The sequence below is a fragment of the Hippopotamus amphibius genome, chromosome X (assembly GCF_030028045.1).
Source record: "Hippopotamus amphibius kiboko isolate mHipAmp2 chromosome X, mHipAmp2.hap2, whole genome shotgun sequence".
Classification (NCBI taxonomy): domain Eukaryota; kingdom Metazoa; phylum Chordata; class Mammalia; order Artiodactyla; family Hippopotamidae; genus Hippopotamus; species Hippopotamus amphibius.
Window position 1 is genome coordinate 128,529,260 of NC_080203.1, and position 22,405 is coordinate 128,551,664.

Here is a 22,405-nt window from a genome sequence, read left to right on the forward strand (position 1 = left end):
AATAAGTTAAAGGAGAAATACAACGAAGCCTCATTTGAATGCAGTTTCTCAGACATTTAGAGCTCTTTAATAAATGTGGAGAAAGCTAAGAGGCTGATATTCAACATTTGCTTTTTATCCTTGCCACGACTCAATATGTTTATCTTGCATCAGGGGACTAGTATAGAAAAGCCTATCTCAGTATGTGTGACTTTTCATAAGTGGTTTCCAGCAGAGGAAAAGCTCTTGATGAGCTGTCTAGTTATAAGGAAATAAGGGCAAATATTATTTCCTTGGCTATTAAAATAGAGTTAAAAATACCTCGATCTGTGTCTAGCAAAGGAAAGAGACATGTAAACCATGATTCTTAAGTAGTTTTTATCTTTACCACCATCTTAAAACCATCTTAAAGCAAGTATTGATATTATATGTGAAGTAGGAGAGGGTTTTCATCAGTCAGAAAAAATATAGCAATTTCAGTGATCTTTCTGTGCATCTGAGAAGTGCCAGTCTAAAGGATAAAGCATTGTCTTTTTACAAGCAAGAGCGCAAATCCCATTCAAAGCTTCTTTTGATTAAAATTTCTATTCACCTTCTGTCCATGTGATTATCAATGAACCAGCCTGATTTGCTTGTTTCTAACATATACAAAGTGAGATCTGATTCACAAAAGTTAATTTTGTTTTTAATCTCTAAGGCTAATTTAAAAATCAGCTTTGGGCATTAAAATGTTAAAGGTTTTAGAGACTAATCCTTTTCATATATGAGAAAAGTAAATCATTTTCATATCTAAGAAAAGTAAGAGAGAGAAAACAGTACGGGTAAGGAGTACAATGGTAATGATATGAACAGTAACCAGCTATTCCTAGCCATACTTAAGCCCACACGCTAAAAAAGGATTTAAATCAAGAATGATGCCAATTAGGAGTAAGAAGAAAGTGGGGTTTTTGATTAGTTGGATGAATTATTAAGGCATCTGGGTTGTAGGATCTTCATTCCTGGAGATCTAGAAGAATGTTTGTTGAAAACAGTTTAGATCGGGGCTAATATATGTGTTTCTTGCTACACTTAGCAAATCAGTCATGAGCTCTGAGCACATTAAATCTGTGCTGGGAGAAAGAGGAAATGCCAGTCAGATCATATGTGCATGATGTGGTGACATTGCACTTGGGGTACAGCATGGGCCATCAGGCGTGTAACTTCTCTAGAGCTTTACTCTGACTCTTTGGTCAACTATGGGCTAGATAATCATAAAATACTGCTAGTTTATAGGAAGTGAATTTGAGGACAAGAAATTGAGTTAGTAACCAGCAAGTAGCTTTTTGTTTATTTTTAATTAGGTTTTTTTTTTATCACAGTAATACATGTTCAAAGTACAAATATATTAAAGACATGTAATGAAAAATAGCAATTCCTACCCCATCCCACGCCATTCTAGGAGTAATCACTTTCAACTTGTAAAATTTCCTCCTGTATGTACTTTCATATTTTCCATAATGTGCTTTTACTACTGTCTCTTGGTTTCTGAATTTTAGACATTATCTTTAATATCCTACATATATCGAAAAGGAATTACCTCTCTTACTTCCCCACCCCACTTCCTCTTAATTATAATGGTTTCGGTTAGGAATTGTGTTCATCTAGTAATACAAATTCCAAAACATTAGCTCAAACAAATTAGAAACTTATTTTTCTCATGGAACATGAAGTTCATCCAATCAGCTGAAGAGCAAAACTGAGGTTTCCCTGAGGAAGAAGAAATTTTGCCTGAAATCTATAGAATGAGCTCCTGTCACTTACCCTATGGATGTCAGACTTACCAGTACTCATAATCACATAGGTCAAGTCCTTGTAATACATTTCAATATATATGTTAAATATTCCATTGGTTCTGATTCTCTGGTGAACCCAGACTGATAAAGACCTCAATGACCTCAGAATCTAGAAAAGGGGTTAATAAGACAGGTAAAAAATACATTATTATAATAATTTTTCTCTTAAAAATTTGTGTAAGATTATAGTAAAAAAAAAGTAGATGATTCAGAAATTGAAGAATTACTCTTGAGAAGTAAGATATTATTATGTTGACATGAAGCAGAAGGTTCAATTAGGAGTGCAGAGAATTTTTGACAGTGGGAGGATTTTACAAAAACCATTGCTAAATTCACGCATAAACTTTTATCAGATCACCAAGAGGAAGATAACGAAGGGTCAGCCATATTTAATCAAGAAGAACTAAACAATGTCAAAATATTTCACCTCTAAAAGCATAGAATTAGTAAATGGTAAGTTATAATTAAAACTGAAGATAAGACAATTGTTTTAACTCCTTAATTTTCAAGTGATGAAATGTCAAGCTCAATTTATTGAAAATCCTGACTGGTGACTAGTCTGGCCTGTCTGAAAGTCTGTCCTTTAGGGTATATTCTCCAAAAACTTTCCTTATGGTGTGTCTATTCTGTTTCTGTAACCACAGATTTCTTCCCTTCTTTCCAGAGTCTGTCATGCAAATTCGTACAGCAAGCAATAGTTGCAAAAAACTTCCCCATGTGTGATTTCATATGTCTCAGTCCATTTGAGGCGCTGTAAAAAAAAGTACTAGAGACTGGTGGTACTTCTTATAAATAACAGAAATGTATTTCTCACAGTTCTAGAGGCCAGGGGTTCCAAGACCAAGGTTCTGACAGATTCTGGGTATGGTGAAAGCCTACTTCCTGCTTCAGACAGCCATCTTCTTGCTCTGTTCTCACATGGCAGAAGGGGCAAGAGAGCTCTCTGGGGTCTCTTTTGTAAGGGCACTAATCCCATGCATGAGGGCTCCACCCTCATGACCTGATCACCTCCCAAAGACCCCACCTCCTAATACCCTCACATTGGGGGTTAGGATTTCAACGTATGAATTTGGAGAGGGACACGAATATTCAGTCCATAATTTGCCCAACTGTCCCCTGAAAAAGCTTGGGCTTAGAGATGTCATTTGGCTTACCTGACATCTATCAGCCAGTTTTGTGGCCACATCACACCAAAAATGGACTCCAGATGGTATTTGCAACCCCTGCTTGTGGTATGCCATGTTGCTCTTGTTAACCAGCAGAAAGAAACTGAATGAGTACTTGTACTCAGTGAGGAGAAACTTGTTTCTTTTTTATGACATCATATAAGAACTGTAGGTGGGATTTTCTTTCTTCCCGATTTTGTTTTTCTAAGTAGGGACTCATGTCATTGTCCACTTAAATCACCTTTATGAATCACCTCAAATTTCCATGGCTGCCATAAGTATAAAGCAACTGGGTTTCTGGAACTTCTGAGGGAGAATAAAAAGTCTTTTCATAGCCCCTCAAGACAATGCACTTGCACCAGGCATTTTCCAGGTGGCTGAGTAGGCAGCTTGATTTTCATTGACTTTTTTGTTGTTGTTGGCTGCATTGGGTCTTCTTTGCTGTGCATGGGCTTTCTCTAGTTGCAGCAAGCGGGGGCTACTCTTCATTGCAGTGCACGGGTTTCTCATTGCTGTGGGTTCTCTTGTGGAGCACGGGCTTTAGGCACATGGGCTTCAGTAGTTGTGGCATGTGGGCTCAGTAGTTGTGGCTCGCAGGCTCTAGAGTGCAGGCTCAGTAGTTGTGGCAAACAGGTTTAGTTGCTCTGCAGCATGTGGAATCTTCCCGGACCATGGCTCAAACTCGTGTCCCCTGCCTTGGCAGGCGGGTTCTTAACCACCGCACCACTGGCAAAGTCCTTCATTGACTTTTGATGATGTATCCTGATATATATTTTAGTAAACTAGAGGAAGTTACTAATAGTCAGCCATTTTTTATGCGCACATAATCCCATATGCTTTGACCTAACAGAACACTGAAAGAGGTACTGCTAACTGTTCTCTCAAGTGTCATCCCAGTGTCCATCCATGTCCAGTAGGGCCTGTCCAGGACCACTGGCCCGGGAACCCATGTTATGTTTGCTGCAGAGTTGTGTTTATAACCAAACCTGCACTTAACTACACAGGATTATCACATTGACTGCTGTCTTAAGAGAGACCTGCCAAGACTACCACATCCTTCAGCTGACGTTTGCAAATGTTGTAATCACAGACCAAGAAACAGAATATCTGAACCTTTGGTGAAGGACGTTTCTTTACTTGCTTCAGTTTACTTGCTTACACGGTTTCCAATAAGTGGATCTAATCCTCACTTAATGGATAACCCCTAAAGGGCCGTTTATTGAATTAGAAATGTTGAAAAACTAAGTTTATTTGTAAATGAAAAAGTAGACTTCATTTATTTACATTGTTACTTTTTCTTAAGAGTTTTAGGAATCATTCCTGAAGATAGCATATTTTACAACAAAAAGCAGAGTAATTCTCGTCCCAAACACTTGAGCTTAATTCCTGATACAGCAATTGATAACAACCAGACCTTGGGTTCTTTGCCTCAATGATTCTGTCTGTTCATTCTTAGCCTGAAAGCAGTGATGTCTACAGTTTGGAATTTGGTGCAGATGAAATGGTGCATATTTGTAAAGTGCCTGGCAAAATGCTTGGCTCATAGTAGATGCTCATAAGTAGTGTTTGTTAATAACCCCATCGTGGGCACTCCTGTCCTTATGCATAATGAGAAGATGGGAGAGAGAAGCATCAATCCATCACTGTATCTCTTACCAGTGGAACTGCCCTTTCACACACCTCCCAGAGATTAGCATATATATTCCTCCTGGAGATCTTGTCATCTATAGCTGATAAGATGTCTATTATGTATATGCAGAAGTGTGTGATGCCTTATATAAAAACGTAGAAAACAGACTCTCACAAATGCGTCAGTGAAGCTAAGGTTCTGTTTTAGGAGGCTGGTCTCTTCTCTTGCACTCTGACCTTGGAGGTGGGAGTGTTAGGATAAAGATGGCATCATGGGGAATTCCTCGGCAGTCCAGTGGTTAGGACTCAGCACTTTCACTGCTGTGGCCCAGGTTCCATCTCTGGTTGGGGAACTAAGATCCCTCAAGCTGCAGGACATGGCCAAAAAAAAAAAAAAAAGATGGCATTATGCTTATAGTTTTCATGAGTACAGAATAGATATTAAATTATGGTAAAAAGTTTAATAGTTTATTTTTCTTTTTTTCTTTTAAAGAGGGTTTTATTGAGATATAATTGACATACAATAAACTGCATATATTTAAAGTACACAATTTGATATTTTTTTCTTATTAGTTATTTTATGCATATTAGTAGTTTTACGTCAATCCTAATCTTCCAATTCATCCCCCAATAGTTTAATTTTCTAAGAGATTCTTTTCCCTTCTGTAATGTGGCAGTGGCTGCAGTCACATTGGTGTCCCTATCTCAGGGAAGCACTTCGTTCTCTTTCCACACATATTTGTTGACTACCTCCTGCGCTCTGGGCATGTGGGTACAGTGAAGGTGGCTGGGATTACAAAGATGAACAGGATACCATTCTTGCTCTCAAGAGTTTTATAGTTTGCTGGGAAAGGCAGACTGAAGAATAGAAGGTTACAATGCAACATGGAAGTGAAACAGCAGAGGTGTATCATGGTTTGCTCAAGCTGGTGCTTACCATCTCCTGGCCCAGCATGTCTCTTCCCACCTCTGTGTTTAGGGTCCTTACTGTGGGAAAGGAGGGACTATTTACACTATGGAAATTGGCAAAGGCTACAACAAATCTCAACTTTTTTTTTTTTGAGAGCTGGTTGTTAAACATTTACCAGCACACCACTGACTGTCTATAAACTGTAGCGAGGAGGGAAGGGATTACTTTGTCTTGAGGCGTTTGGGGAAGCCACAAAAGAGTGGTGACATTTTGACCTTGTAGGATGGGGTGGGAATGGGCCAATGGAGAAGAAAGATGGATGAAATTTTGGCAGGGCACAGAGATTGCGCGAGGAAATCCCAGCTCATATTTTCCTTGGAGGTGATGACAGCAGAAGGCAAATGCAGTCGTGAGAAGCTTCTGTTGAAGGTGATAAATAGATGTGCCTTGGGATTTAACTCCAGTGATATTTAATGGCAGCAGCCCTGGGAAGTTTCCTGTGTCCTGGGGCTGAGGGCATACCTAGGGCAGGAATAGGTGCAGTATTTCTCGAAGTGAATCAGAGTCCTTTGGCACTGGGATAAAATGCAGATTCCCAGGCTCCTCCTCAGACCTACTTGGAGTAAGAGGCCCGGGGATTGGCATTTTTCACAATGTCTTCAGAAGTTTCCTTGCACAGAAGTTTCCTTAAGTTTGAGAACCAATAAATATTTCAAACACGGTACATCAGTGGTTCTCAATGGGGCATGACTTTGCCCTTGGTGATGTCTGGAGACATTCTTGATTGTCATGACTGTGGAAGGGCTCCTGGCAACTGGTGGGCTGAGGCCAGGAATGCTGCTACATATCCCACTGTGCATAGCACAGCGCCCACCCCAGACAATGATCTGACCCCAGATGTCAGTGGTGCTGAGGTTGAGAAACCCTGGTCTAGGTCATAATCAAGGACTCTGTAGTAAACACAGGAAGAGGACTGAAGTCAGCTTGTGTCACTAGGTGGTCCCTTAACTTGCTAAGATGAGGGGCTGGAACGGGGTTGTGGACCTCCAGGTCCAGATACTGGGCTGCCAAGTTGCCACAGAACTGAGCACAGCTGACATCTATTGAACACATAGAGATGACACACCTGAAGCTGCCTAGTCATTATTTGCTAAGTTGTCCCCCCCACCCCGCGCCATAACCCAAATTTTTTCTTTATTGAATTATTCTCACAAAATTTTGGCCACTTCTTTGGGAAATAGCTATATCACTGGTGCTACACAAAGTAGTCTTTGCTCAGCTTGCACTTTTTTTTGCCATCCAAAAGGCAGATTCGTATTGAAATCATATTGGTTAAGAGTTGAAAAGAGTTGCTGTTTATAGGAAGTTCAGAAAGCAGACACTGGAAATGCTTTTTAAGTGTGGGTTTAAGTTTGTATGAAGCCACCTAGCTGTCCTCCCATCCAGCTGAGAGGATGTCCAGCTCATCCCTTTTAATAAGGTCACCAGATCAACCTTGTAGGTAAGGTGAACCTTAGTGAAAGGTAGATACACTTCTTTAAAAAAGTTTTCTTTCTTAACCAAACATCAGCGTCTATTTTTCTAATAACATTTTTATCGAAAACTGTCCCGCGGGCCCCCACTAGATAAAGATTCTTGTTCATTTGCCGTGTTTCAGCAGATTTGTGTGCACCTTCGCATTAATATTTGTGTTTCTTAGGTGGATAGACACTTCATCTATATGCAATTCAGGTGGGTGACACCCTCCTGCCCCGAGTGCTGGTTTCAGTTCAGGTGTTCTGAGTAACAATTTGGTTTCCTCCCCCCGTGTTGTTGTAAGATACCCTTTTCAAAATCCGCCTGGGTCCTGAGTGTGGCACTTTCCTGGCTGAAATCTCTGTGCCCCTTCCAAATGCCTGCGTGCTTTTAGGGAGCTCTTAAAAGGCCAGGCCTTAAGCCAGTTAAGCTTTGAGCAGACCCAGAGCTGTGAGATAAGAATAGAACGCATCTTTTACTTCGGGAGCTCGGGAGGCTGTTTCCAGCTGCTTCCAGTCATTGAAATCCTGAAAGCTCTCTAATCCTCGCGGAGGCAGCCCCTCCGGCTCTCAGGGCCCACCCCCTCCTCCTGATTGGCGAGGCTCCTCCGGGGCCCCCGCCAGCCACCTACGACGTCTCTGAGACCCGATTTGAAATAAGAGCCAGGCGGTCCTCGCTTCCCTGCGCCCGACTTTTCATAGGCTGGGAAGCAAAGCTTGAGAAACTTGACGTTGTCTTGGGCAGAGTGCATGTAGCAACAGATCAAAGAAAAAGAGGAAGAAAACGTGCTCTCAGCTGCCGGGGGATCTCGCTGAGTTGCTTTTGTCTTGCGGGCTTCTGTTGGGTTTGGTGTTTCCCCCCCGGAAGACCGCGGCGTGGGCTTCGAGGCGGCTCGCTCCCTGCCGGATGGGTGATGGAAGTCTAAACATGAGGCAGGTGAGCTCCGGGGGCTGCACGGGCGGGTGGAGCGGGAGGGCGCCGCTGGGGACCCCTGGGATGTTACTCCGGAGAGCTGGCCGGACCAGTAGATGCCCGGCCGAGTCCTTCCATTTGGCGGAAAGACGGAGCTGCATTTTCCTAAAGGAACCCAAGAAACAGATTTCCTGAGGTTCCCCCACCTCTCCCCACTTTTGCCTCTAATGGGGATTGGTGATGTCGGGCGCTCATTGTAAAGGGCTTAAAAGCGGTTCGTAGAATATGTAAATCAATTCCAGTTCTCAGTGGCTGGAAGGTATTGTTCAGGATCTATCTCGAGCCTCTCTCTTATGCTTTGGGTGAGAATAAAGACAACTGAATATCCTGAAAAAGAATCACCCGGGGCCTCATATCTCATTTTGGCTTCCCCTCCTGAGCACTTACTGTGTTTATGGCTGAGAAGGCGGAACCAGCCCGAAATGAGCACGGACCGTCCTTCCAGAAAAATGCAGACTTGTTTTTCTGTTCTAGCAGTTTTGAAACTGTTATTGCTTCTGGACGCGACGCGAGAAGACAGCCCTGAAAGTAGTGAACTGAGAAGGGGCTCGGGGATTACTTCCATGAGTCTTTGAGAAGAATTCTAAACCAGCAGCTTCTTCCGTGGCTGCAGGGCATGACGATAAAATTCCTTATCAGCCCAAGCCCAGGTTTATAGCTTTGCTGGTAAGAAAAGAAAAAAAAAAAAAGTGAGTGTACGAAGCCAAGAAAACGATGCGATTTATAACTCAACCGAAGTTACAGAAAAATCTTATGTCAATATTTCAGTATCAAGATCGGCACTCGTATAAGGGACAGAAAGACTGCGAAAACATGCTAGTAGGCTGGCAAAGGCAGAGAATTCCGAGAGGAGTGATATGGCTCTTGCCAGCTCTTAGTAAATGTGGGTGGGAAAAGTTAGCATCCATATTACCAGCAGAAAAGCTCTGTACTTTATCTTCTAAGTGGGTGGGGCACTCGCCACCCTGCGCGCCTTGGGGGAAGTGATTTGCATAGGAAGCAAACTTGCCATTTAGGGGCTGGGGCGAGGGGGTTAGAACTTTCTGTCCCTTTCCTGCAGCCTGAGGAGGTGAAACAGAGCCCCCATCGTATCCTCAGGTTTCGAAAAGACCCTCTGCCTTCTTGCCCCCTCGCCTGCTTGCTAAGCAAGTGTGCTTGGCAAGTGGCAGTGAGCGCAGAAAAGCACACTTAGACCGGCAAGTGCTGTGTGTGTTTCCAGTGAATTGCTCTTGTCTTGCTGGAGACGGGGGCCGCCGATCAGTTTCAAGTTCTGCAAACTCACGGTCTGACCCCGTTCTTTTTACATCAAGCAATCGGAGTGAATGGGGGAAAGAAGCGAGAACCCTAAATGGAAGGGATTTAGCAAAAGAGAAAAGAGGAGCACAAAACATTTTTGACCAAGGTCCTTGGCTGGAACAAAGAAGTCATTTGATCCGGTGGGGAGCCACCTGTCCTCTCCGTGGTGTCTGAGCTCACTTTTCAGAATCCCTGTTCCCACACGATTCCTCTGGAATGGAGGCACTCCCCGCGCTTGATGCCAGAGGCATGCTGTCCCGAGCTTGGCATGATTTTTCCCGTGCCTGGCTCCTTGTGGCATTCACGTGAATTGGAATTCAGCCCGGTAGTGAAGTTTTCAGGGTACACATGGAGTAACTCCTTAGTCGTTTAATGAATGGGCAGCTTTTCATCCCACAACTCTGTCTGTCCAATAATTTTTTGGCCTGTGCAGTCCTTGAAAAGAGGGTGGGATGGGAGGCAGGAAAAAAAGAGGGGTGGGAGAGAGTCATGGCTCATCCAAAGAATCTGGGCAGTCCTGCGTTTCAGGAATCTGACACGTTGTTCCGCGACAGCCCGGACCAGAATGTGGAGGGGAATGAGACGGTGGAGTTATTGGCTTGGATTCACCCTAACTTGTTTTGAGTTTCTCTTGGGGGAAAACTGGCGCCCAGGTGGGGCGAATCGCACCCACCAGCCAATTTGTTATCTCAGCCCGACAGCCCCAGCTGGATTTGCAGGGTTAACTATCAAACAGGTCCATGTGTCATCAGCTCAGCAATGAAATCCAATCTTTTCGCTGAGGAGTGATCCGTCCCTAGAGCTGCACAAATGCTGAACAATGGCGTGGCAGCCGAGAGACCCCCGCCCCTGACTAGCCACAGCCGGTAGCCAGAAATGGCCAGCAGAATTAGAAAGCTGCCTGACCAGGGATGAGATTCAGAGGGGTTTTGCCTTCTGCTAGACTGGTGGAAAAAGAATGATGCAGAGGGATAGTATTCTTTTGAGGGTTCCTCAGGTCACCCTGAGTTAGGCCAAAAGAAAAGGGTGAACTCGATTTGCCTTTATCAGGAAGTAATTTTAAAGTGTGTGCCAACCTTTCTCTGCCCTCTGATCATAAATGGGAAACTTCTGAAACTTCCTTGAGAAGGAATTTGCTGTGTTCCCAGGCAAAAGGAAAGGCATGGCCACCTGTTCTAGCAGCCCAGCCAAAAACAACAGGTTTGCCTGTGGCATTCCCACAACGGCAAATATCCTCCTCACATAGCACGCCACCCATTGTCCCTACAAATGAGAAGAACAAATACTTCTTTCTTGAGCTGGAAAAAAAAATCGGGTTCTCCAAAATTGCCTACCAGATATATCTTGTGTTTTTAATATCCGATAATTTTAGAAAACATCTGAGACAGGGTATTCACTGTATATTCTGATGGACTGAAACAAAATCATAGCAGTTGCCTCATAGCTTGAAGGGAAAGAATGAAGTGGTTAGCCAACACTTTAAGCAGCTGCTAAATTCTTGCAAGGATAGAATGGTGCTGTTACAAGGAAGCTGTGACTCAGTTTGATTTAGCCCTTTTTGCATTCTTCAGATTGGAATTAAAATGCCCAAGGACATCTGGTTTAATAATGAATGTCTTTGTATTAATCTTTCCTTTGAGGATTAGAAAGTCCTTTACAAACATGATCTATTTATTCTCTGCCACACCCCCAGGAGAGAATGAGGTGGCAATTTGATCCTCATTGAACAAATGGTGAGGTGAAGGCAGAGAAAGGTGAAGTATAGAGACACACAGCAAATTAGGTACAAGTCTGAGATGAAGACTCCCCACCCAGAAAGACAGACTACTTGTGCAGGCTCGGAATCAACAGTGAGTCTAGGAATTAAAAGGGAACGCTCTTACAGCTTCCATTTTCTTATTCTATAACCAGCATCTAGTGTCCCAAGTATGTTTTATGGTTTCCTTCATTTGAAAGTCAAGCCTGTAAAAGTGTAAAAGGCATTTCTGTTCTCATTTGTCCCAACATTGAGATTAGGCAGCTTTTATGACATCAACTAGAAAGATACTGAAACGAACTGGAATTTAAAGTCTGAATCTGAGATATGTTCCTTTCACCAGACATTGCAGGGTTTTAAGTTTTTGCGCATGGTCTGGAGGTCCAGTATTTTCAACACACATTACAATTTTCATTTCTTCCCTACTATCTCTCCTTGGCAGGGAATGTTATCATCGTGACTTGCTGTCAGGTTAAAGATCTTTATTGGTCGTGTTGAAATAGTTTTTTCAAGTTGGCTTTTCCTTGTCATTCGTTATGACCTGTGCTCGTAGTTTGCTTGGCTAGAGACTGCATAGGCTGCGAGCAGATCCTTTAATTGGTAGTTGCATGTTATCCTCAGACATTCCAGCAAGTTTTAAGGCTAAGTGTGTATGTGGATGTCTCCTGGCTTTGATCCCTTGTGTGGTAAATAGACATCCGAGGTAGCCATGGCAACTTGGGCTGTGCATTGGTGAAAGAGGGGGATTTGGTCACTGGACAAAGAGTAATTTGTTTGATTAGAAAAAGGTGGGGCCGATCAAGGCAGTTTTAAACCTGCTTGATTTGGGGATCACAGTTCATCCAGATCATTTGGATTTTTCTCAGTAGGCAAAAAGAATTAATGGCTGACCACGAGCAGCATATATTGCAGATGTAATTTAAATATTTTTAAATCAAGTGGTCGCCTCTTTCAAAAAGCCACTTGTGAAACGAAAGGGAAGTCCAACGTATTATATCAATTTCCCTGTTGTACATAGTATGATTGTTTGTCTTTTCAGAACTTGGTGGGATTTAAAAAGAAATACCCCAGTCTGATTGGGCGGGGTGCATTTCAATTATCCACCTGCAGAGGTCAGCCTTGAAGTGTCTATGATGGAAGGCCAGGCGGTGGACTCCACCGCTGGGAGCTGGGATCAGAGAGAATTGCTCTGCTTTCTTGGAGCAATTAGTTAGCGATTCTTTAATCTTGTGACCAAAGCCACAGTGAAACCGAGTTCATTCAAGGAAGAGAATATCAAATACACTGAGATGAAAGAAAAGGCTGCGAAGCCAGGTCAAACAGGAATCTAATCTCCATTAAGATATGGGACAGTTTATCAACACCATGCTTTCTGACTCATTATGGACTCCTTTTATATCACATGAAACTCATCTCAGGGCTTTTGTTGTCGAAGATTGTTTGCCAAGTTTTATGAACTGGTAGGTTCTAGAAATTCCTTTAAACGAAAGGACAGAATATTAGGGACTCTTCCAGATCCACAAGATCTTTTTTCCCCTCAAAAGGAAGATATTCCATTGACACAGCAGGACAGGTCACGTGGTGTTAAGGAGGTCAGAAAATTGCACTGAAAAAGAAAATGCTTAGAGGGGACTTGCCTTTGAAACAAAAGCTAAGAACTTACCTGCTTTGTGCTATAAAAGAGAAGTTCTAGGTAAAAAGGGCAATCAAAAAAAAAAAAAAGGAAGAGGTGCTGATCATTAGTAGTAGATTTTTATATGTAGTCAAATATTTATGATAAAATAGCCAAAACGGAGAAATAATACAAAGGCTCTCCTTCATTTCTTATATCCTTCAAGGACATTTACGGACTACTTAGAGAATTGGTATATTCCTTAGTTCACTCAGTAAAACTACTCTAAATGATTATTATATGCCAGGCCACCTTTGGGCTGCAAACATGATTTTGATACGGTCTCTGCCCTCAAAGAACTTTCGATTTTATGTATACTTTATTATACAAAGCATAATGTAACTTATGGGCAGATTGCCTGCTCGTTAATAACTATATTTGTATGACTAAGAATCCCCTTAATAAATTGATGGTAGCCAGAACCTTACTGAAGTGAGAAAACTTGAGAAATGATTTGTAATTGTGAAATTTAATTTTTACCCACATATCCATTTGTAGGAATCTATGAATTTCTAGTTTACATGAATTTACCGTAATTAGTAAATAGTCATTTAATTAATTTTTCTCAGTAGAGACAACTCATAGGCAGTCCCCAATCTAGGAATGCTTTATGCTCTAAGAGTTTGTTTGAAACCCAGAACATTTTCCAGGGGGAAATGGTGCCATGATTGGGACTAAAACACTATTTTAAAAAATAACCAATCTGATTAATGTCGGATTCAGTTCTGCATTTTGAGCACATGCCTCCATGTTGCACAGGATGGAACATAGAAGGAGAAGGGGTCGCCATACTTTCGGTAATGGGCCAGTCTTGCAATACTTGAAATAGGAAAAGTTTGCACCAGTTTTCACCTTTCTCCACCCTTCTAGTATCTTCTGGGCCCCACTGGGATATCTCTCCCAGGCCTATCCTAATACATGGTGAATTGAATTTCCCATCTTCCCACCTTTCCCTCTCCCAACTCCAAACCACACTCTTGTTTCTTCTAGACAATGGTCTCGACCAGTTGTTGAGAGAGAAGCAATATGAATGCATTAAAGCTCAGGACTCCTAGCCCTTTAACCCTCAGGATGAATCTTTAATTGGGGAAATAGCAGGCACTAGAGCCTGGAGCTGCAAAAATCACGAATACCCTTTCAGGGACAGTATTTGTGGGCAAGGTCGTGCCTTTGGCAGACGGGTCTTGCTGGTGTGTCTACCCGTAGGTCAGACCTCTTCACTTGTTCTTTTCTCAGCATCCTGACTGAACTTCTGGACTCCCTGGGGTCTTTGTGAGTGACAGCCAGGGAACCACAGGGGGCCAAGTGAGGGGAGTAATGGCATTTGTGGGTTTGGGTTGTTTGTAAGTACAGTCTTTGTAAGCTGAGCACTGTCTGTTTGGATCAGAATAAATGGAAAGGATATAGCTGGAACTTTCTCTTATCCACACAAGTATTCTAAATGGTGTATATATTTCCAGTTAGTCTGCTTATCTCAGGACTGAGTTACTCAAGAGCAGGAGTTACATCTTAATTACCTTGAAAACCTCAAGTCCAAGCATAGTGCCTGGCACACAAGAATCAGTAAATATTTTTTACCATTTGCAGCAACATGGAGGGACCTAGAGATGATCAGCTAGACAAAGACAAATATATGATGTCATTTATATGTGGAATCTAAAAAAAAAAAGATACAAATGAAATTATGTACAAAACAGAAATAGACCCACAGACATAGAAAACAAACTTACAGTTACCAAAGGGGAAGCAGGGGAGAGGAATAAATTAGGAGTTTGGGATTAACATATACACACTAGTATATATAAAGTAGATAACCAACAAGGCCCTGCTGTACAGTACAGGAAACTGTACTCAATATTTTGTAATAACCTGTAAGGGAAAAGGATCTGAAAAAAATAGAGATGTATATGTGTAACTGCATCACTTTGCTGTACACCTGAAACTAACACAATATTGTAAATCAACTATACTGCAATGGAAAAGAAATAAAAAATAAAATTAAAAAAAGAATAAAATATTTTTCAGGTGCATGCTGGCTGAATTTTGGCAGGAAAGAGAATGGAAAATGCTCTTTCAGATCAGAGGGTTATGAGGAAGAATACGCATTAGGAAGGTTGGGGAAAGAGCAAAGATGGAATAGATTGACATTAGAGAAAAAATAGGTTGCGATTGCTTAACCATCTAGTCCTCTCTGTTGTGTTCTGTGTGAGGCCACAACCCAGAGCGTGGCAGGCAGCTTGTCTTATACACTCCTTGATGGGGCTACAGAAATGGTTCAGAAATGGGGCATACCCCCCAACAGCTCAAAGCCTAAAAACGAAGTTGGAATCTGCTGCTTGTTCTCAGTGGGCCAAACCTGATGTTTTAGCCTTGGTCCCTGTGCAGTGGGTTTATTTTGCCAGGTGAGTGGCAGGCCCAAGGTCACTCAACAACTGAGAGTCTGTTTCTGGAAGGACACTGAGGTCTTCCACTCTACCCCATGCAGATGGCAGCCACATTTTCTGCAGTGGAACTCAAGTCATATGCTGGACAAAGCATCTTCACTACTTCTGGGTATGACAGACCATCCGAGAATTATGGTTAAAATGATAAAATAGAAATTTCTGAGACATTGAGTGGTTTATGGAGACAATAGTACCAATACATTTTCAAAGGGTCCGTGAGTAGACTATGTTATCTGTTATATGTCCAGCTGTGAAGTGTGGCTTCAGTTGTATGTATTTTGAAGCGATCTTCCCTAAATAATTAAGAGCAAAGGAGCTGTTTGTGGACAAATGGAATTCGTTGAGTGCCCTGCTGAGTTACCAGTAACTAGATGAATGGCCAGATAAAGTGAATTATAAATGGAAGGCATCACCAAATATTAGAAATCTACATAGGATCAAGTCTCCTATAGGAGATGCATTAGGAATTCAGACAAAAAGTACTGGTTAAAAGTTTAGCATTTGTGGGTTGAAATGTTAGCACAGAGGAATGCTTTACCTTCCATCAGGGAGCAAAGTTTACATTTAGAAACTGGGTCGTCTTCTAGTTTCCCCATCTTACTGTCTTTAGACTGTACCACATGCCTTCTAGTAAAATATAATTTGGATGTTTGGGGGTTACCTGCTAATTTAATGTGCTAATAAATTCCAACACAGTTTTCAGATAGGTTGATGATTTAGAATGAGTCAAGAATCAGGAAAGCCTGTATCACTTTTAGGAGAAGATACTATCCAAAAAAAACCAAATAGTCTTATATTTGATTTTGTGCTACTTTGTCGAGAGTAAAAACGAGAAGGATTATGTTTACGCAGAGGAAAGTTTAAGGAATGAGATGAGTCCTTTTTTCTATGAATTAATCAGCTGGGCTCTGTGGAAATGGTGCAGGAAAGTGAAATGGAACAAAGAGAAGGGAGAAGAAAGTGTGAGCTGTTTCAGTCAACCTATGGGAAAAGCAGAATAGAAAAATTGGCTATCCAGTGTGTGACCCGGTTTTTTACATCGGTCAGTGTTTAAAGTGGATTTCTAAAGAGATACTGATGCGGCTGCCCTTTTCATATGGCTGTGAGTGAAAGAAGGAAACAAAGTCATAGTAATTGAGTGAGAGGGGCATGGCTTTCTGAGTAGAGAAAAACATGATAGGAGACTATTAAATAATGAATATTTATTGCTTAATGCTTCTTAGCCTAGAGGAGACATTTCTGCATATTTTTACCATTTCCCCTTTCTAACATTTCAGCTGTCAGAATTGAATAGTTCACATGTAAACTACATTGTTTTGGTTTAACTAACAAAGAGTGATAAGACATGAATAGTTTGTGACAGCCCCGAACATTGATAACAGAAGACATTAATGCCTGCAGACACAACCTACATGGTAAAATTCTGGGAGCAAAAATGCTTATTATGTTAGGCCAACGTGCTTTGACCTAGTTTTGCTTTTCTGCTTGGAAATTATGTCAGGAATCGTTACATCATCCCTGTGGATGAGCAATTTCATATTCTTGTTTATTTCAGCATCATTTTATTCGTTTTGTATATTTAGTTCTGACCTCCAAGAAGCCAAACCAATCCTCACTGACTTGCCTTTTCCTTTTGAAATGAGTCTTGTGCATGCTAAAGAGAGAAGATTTTATGTATTAAAATCTAAGATGCAGTCTTCAAAGACTTTCATTTCTCCTTGATCGGGAGCCACTGCCCTCTTGAAGGCTCCAAGAGGCCAGCGAGTTTTCTGCTGATGTGAGGTAGTGTTCCTTTCTTTGTCTTATGGGGATGGAACAGATTACTATGCCATAGCTGAATAACAAAAAAATTAAACAAGACAGGGAGGTTGATGGGATACTTCTCAGCCCATCATCCTTAAGTTTGTCCATTGCATATTTCTGCTTTATTCATCCAGTCAAAACTGGCCCAACATATTTTTCCTATTTAACATTTTTATTGAATAATTTTCAAAATGAATTATTTCCTCAGTTGATTTCAAACACATTTTTTCCCTGCCATTTAATACTTTATATCACTAGGGGAACAAACCGTTTAATTCTTTCATACGTTTATGAATTCAGATCTTCAAAGAGCGTGAGTTCTTCCAGTGATCAACTGACATCAAATTTACAAGTATAATTTGCTACCAAAAGACCTTGAACGGTTTTTGGTGCACACGTTTTGGCATTCCTTATTAGCAAATGTAATCAGGCAAAAGCCCACAAGAATATGTATTCGTGGTTCCTCTTCAAAAATCGACCATTTACTCTTGTTTTCTAATTAAATCTCTTTGTTGTTAGCTCCTTTGCAAATCCTCTGTCTGAAGGCAGAAAACCTGAGAATGGAGCGTCCCCTTCAAAGCACTCCCAAACCAACTGAATTTTAACCAGGTAAATTGCTGATTAGCTGTGGATCATTTAAAGAAACAGTCAACTCAGAAGATTGTTTTCCATGTCTGATCCTTATGCTAATTTGAATACTAGCATCTTGAAGAAAAACTTCTTCAGAAGGTTTCTGGAATCCCTAACTGGTATACAAACACTGTCACTTCTAAGCTACCTGAAGTGGTGAAATATCCTCTGCGGCTCCTATGGTGATATTTATCTTTAGGTGTGGATGGCAGACTCCCAGCAATTTTTTCTGATTATCATAGGCAGATACAAATATATTTCCCTCACCTTACATAAATAGTGGCCTTCTGTGTACCCTATTTGCAACCTATTTTTTTTTCACTTTACAGTTTGTCCTAGAGATCTTTTCATAACAGTGCACAAAGAGCTTCCCTCCATCCTTTTTTTTTAAACAACTGCATAGCATTCCATAGTGACAATATACCATAATTTACTTGATCCTTCCCTTATTGTCACATTGGTTGTGTCCAATCTTTTGCCATTAAAACAACGTACATAGAAAAGCCTCGTGCATTCGCCAGTTTGTGTGGGGCAAGTGTGTCTGTGTTGTAAATCCCGGGGAGTGGGATTGGTGGGTCAAAAGGTGTATTGCAGTTTCCATTTTTGATGAGTAAGTAAAGTTGCCTAACCAGGATGTGTGAGTGCCTCCTCAGAGCCTCCCCAAGACAGTGCATTGGCCACCTTGTACTTCTCTGTCTACTTGATACATGAAAAGAGGTATCACTGTGTACATTTCTCTTGTGAGTGATGTTGAGCATCTTTGTGTATATTTAAGGGCCATTTGCATTTCTTATGCAACGTCTGTTCACATCTTCCTTTTTAAATTGTTCTTGACATTCATTTTTCAGTCTACCTACCTTTATAATCATTCACCAAAGAGATATAGCTTGTTGCCTTTCCCCAAGTATGTTCGAAATAATCTTAAAGGGGCTCCTGTAGTAATGTAGCTAATTCTAAAGATTTTACATGGGTGGAAGTAAGGCTGGTTCACAGCAAACATTTATGCAAGAGTCTGGATTTCTAGGCCTGTTTATGACTTTCTCTTCCACTCTCTAGCCAGTGGATGTCAAGAGACTGAGCTTTATAAAGCAAAGATAACCTCCGAAGTGTTGAAAGCTTGCTACCGAGGGTCTAATTTGGGGAGGATGCTTATGTTGTTTGTACTCAGTTTGTTGGAATGGTGACCATTTTCCAAGGAAGGAAGAGCTTCCACTTGAAATACTCAAGATCCTGGAAAGTCTTTAAGGAAATACCCTCCACTTTTCCTCTCAGATTGCCAAATGTCAAGATGCATCATTGGTAAGAATGATTTTAATATTTCTGCACAGAGTAGTGGTTCTGTATCACCCGTTTTGAAGACTGGGGCTCTATGATGAAAACCGAGAAGAGAACAGTTGCGTTGGCCTGAGGTTTCAGTGTATGTTTTTTCTTTTAATAAGGAAAATCATTTCGTGCTTATAAATATGCACAAGTCCTTATTTTATGGAAATGATCCAACTACTCAATCATATGTGATTGCAGTTACCTCCACTGTAAAATGGAAATAAAATGCAAGTAATAATCATAGTACCTATACTATAAGGTTGTTATAAAAATTAAATGAGTTACTATTGTCTACCACTTAGAATAGCACCTGATACAAAGTACTACATAAGCGTGTGTTAACTAAGTTATAGAATGTAGGTTGTCAAGAATCATGAAGCATCTGAGACTTTCTCCCACTTGCACACCAGCAACTTAGCCTGCCACTGTTTCTTGGATGTTGGCAGAAGACACGAGACTTCTGGGTCAGAGACAAAGGTCTTTATTACTCACTGCGAGTGAGTGGCAAGCAAGTGACATGAGCTTCATGTTCACATTCATTCTCCTTGCCCCCCCCCCAAGTTCTGCGGGACAGCACATAGCAGCCCAGGTGGATGTTGTGCGGGCGATAGAACTGCCTCCCAGCTGTGGATCCTGAGCTGAGAGACTCTGAATCTCTTGTCATTGATAGCAAGCAAGCACACACCTGCCCATTGCTCTGGAGGGAGATATGATCTCTACCTCGCAAGGTTGTTTGCTAGATAAAAGGCCTTGAAAAGATCATCAGGAACAAGGACCACCAGTGCCTCTGCTTCTAAGATGTGCAAAGTGCAAGGCATCCATGCAGAATTTTCTCCCAATGGTAGTCCAGTGAAGTATCTTGACCTTTGCTTCTCAGAGCCCTAAGAGTTCTGCAGAGGAGCAGGAGGAGAGCAATGTTGCCCAGACACAGGAAGAGGGAAGAGGTGCAAGAGTAAGAACCATTCTCTACTTCCCTGCCTTTCCAGCAAGAAGAGCTTGGATGTGTTCTTCTGCTTTTCTGCTCTTCCAAAATGTTGGCTTTCTGGTTAAGATTTCCTGGGAACAAATGGACTTTCTTTAAAAAAAAAAAAAAAAGAAAGAAAGAAAGAAAGAAAATGCCAAGTCTAGTACGTGGTGTTTGACATTTTGACAGTGATGAAATTGTTGAGAGAATCACTCCAAGCAGTAGATTTGGAAGCACAGTGTCAGAGATGCTTCGGTAAGGCTGCTAATGTGCCACTTCCTAGCTCTGTGACCTTGGGTTGATTCCTTCAGCCTCCCAAGTTTCCTTACCTATAAAATGGAAATGCTATTACCAACTCATAGGGTTTATGTAATAATGAAATGAAAAATGATTTATAAAAAAGGAAGTATAAAGCACTTAGAGTATTGGTTACATATCAGACATTTAAGAAATGTTAGGTTACCTTCTCTTTTGGTGGAAACAAACTGAAGGTTTCAGAGAAGACTTGGATTTATGGCTATTTCCACCTGTTAGCCTTGGAATGAATACATACCCACCCATACAGAGGCATACGTGTGTGCACACATGTACACACAGTGGAGTAATGTATTATATGGATGTAATGCTCTAAAGGCATCTCTTCAGGCAAATATCTGTGTGTGTGCATGTATATATAAGAATATCCCTGTAAAGTGTGAGAAAAATTGTTGCTGAAAAATATACTTTTGTAGGACAAATTCTCCTAATATGCTAACATAATACCAAATCTCGTTGATGAAAATGATCAATCATCATTAGTTTTCATACGTTAAAGAAAATTATTCTGACACTTGTTAAAACAGTAAGGCAGACTTTATTCAGGACTATTGCAGTAGCCACAGGGGAGGGAGATTGGACTTAACTCTGAATACAGCAGACATAGCTGGGAATTTATAGCCAATGAACAGAGTGAGGGGATCAGTGGGTGGAAAATAACTGAGAGGAGACATCAGGGGTAGGGGGATTCTTGCTAAACCAACTCAAGATTATTACTGAAGATAGGCCACAGTGGTCAGATATCAAGGGTGGAGGATTACTTCTACACTGACTTAGCACAGGATTCTTGCTAACATTGGCTGTGCAGGCCCAGCCAGGACAGAGGCCAAGGAGGGCCTAGTCAAGAGGACAGCTCAGAGGAGCCTGACTAAAGTTTGGTCAAGGAAAGTCTTTGTCATATAGCATCACCCAAGAAAGTTCTTCCTCTTCATCTATTTTATTCTTTACAATGGTTAAATTCTTGTATATATTACATACCTTATATTTAGATCTATCTCAGAAATGAAATTACATTTATACTCATGTTTATGTATTTATGTCTTTAAAGCAAAAATGAAATACTAAGTGGAACAGTAAATATTACAAAAGGTAGAAATGAAAAAGAATGTGTTTTACAGGGCATGGTGCCTAGAATTGCCATGATTGAGAGCCGAGACCATAACATTGACCAACCCTGCAACTGTGAACATGGCTCTTTGGATGCTCTTGTTTCTCAGGGTTCTGTTGATATAAGAATATGGTTTAAAAATTTTTTTTCTATTTTAAAACCTAGAGCCATAGGAAATTGCAAAACAGTGTACAAGGAGGTCCTATGTACTCTTCACCCACCCCATGCCCCATCTTTAACCCCTGGCAACCAGTAATCTGTTCTCCATCTCTATATCTTTGACCCTTCAAGAATATTATATAAATGTAATCACTCAGCATAATTATCTGGAGGTTCATCCAAGTTGTTGTGTCTGTCAGTAGTTTGATCCTTTTCATTACTGAGTAGTATTCGGTGGTATGGATGTACCACAATTGAACCATTCACCCTGTTGAAGGGTATTTGGGTTGTTTCCAGTTTGGGGCTATTACAAATAAAACTGCTATGAGCATTTGTGTATAGAATTTTGTGTTACTGTAAATTTCCATTTCTTTGGGATAAGTGCCTAGGAGTGTAATTGCTGGTTCCTGTGGTAAATACATATTTAGTTTTGTAATAAACTGCCCAAGAGTTTTCCAGAGCGGCTGAATCATTGTACATTTCCACCAGCATAGTATCAGTGATCCAGGTTTTCTGCATCCTCCCCAGCTTTTGTTGTTGACCTTATTTTTATTTTAGCCATTTTAGTAGGTATATAGTGGTATCTCATTTGTATTGGTTTTTAAAAGGTGAAGAAATGCTTCATAATCCAATGTAGGTGTGTTCGTATCTCCCAGGTAAAATTCTCAAACCCAAATGGGCCTATATCCCAGGTGTGAGTGCCCATCTGGGTACTGCTGATAACTACTAATCTCTTCAAATCTGTTTTATCACATTATGGCTGAAGATTACTGGTTCATGGAGAAAGATAACAGTCCTTGTTTCTTTCCTTTTTTTTTTCTTTTTTTTAAAGGAAGATGTCGATTTTTTTTAATATAAATTTATTTATTTATTGGCTGCGTTGGGTCTTCGTTGCTGCGTGTGGGCTTTCTTTAGTTGTGGCGAGTGGGGGA

General features: G+C 41.1%; 1 protein-coding gene across 9 annotated transcripts in view; it reads left to right on the forward strand.

Annotated features, from left to right (window-relative positions):
- The window catches only part of MID1 (midline 1), a 371,359-nt gene that overhangs the window by 193,290 nt on the left and 155,664 nt on the right, over nt 1-22,405 (forward strand). The window contains exon 1 of one of the 9 annotated variants that reach the window (XM_057718036.1): nt 7,724-7,967. The exons of the other annotated variants lie outside the window; for them this stretch is intronic. The gene's annotated coding sequence lies outside the window, so the exon portion shown is untranslated. Of the gene's footprint in view, nt 1-7,723; nt 7,968-22,405 lie in introns of those variants that run through there. 9 annotated transcript variants of the gene reach the window in all.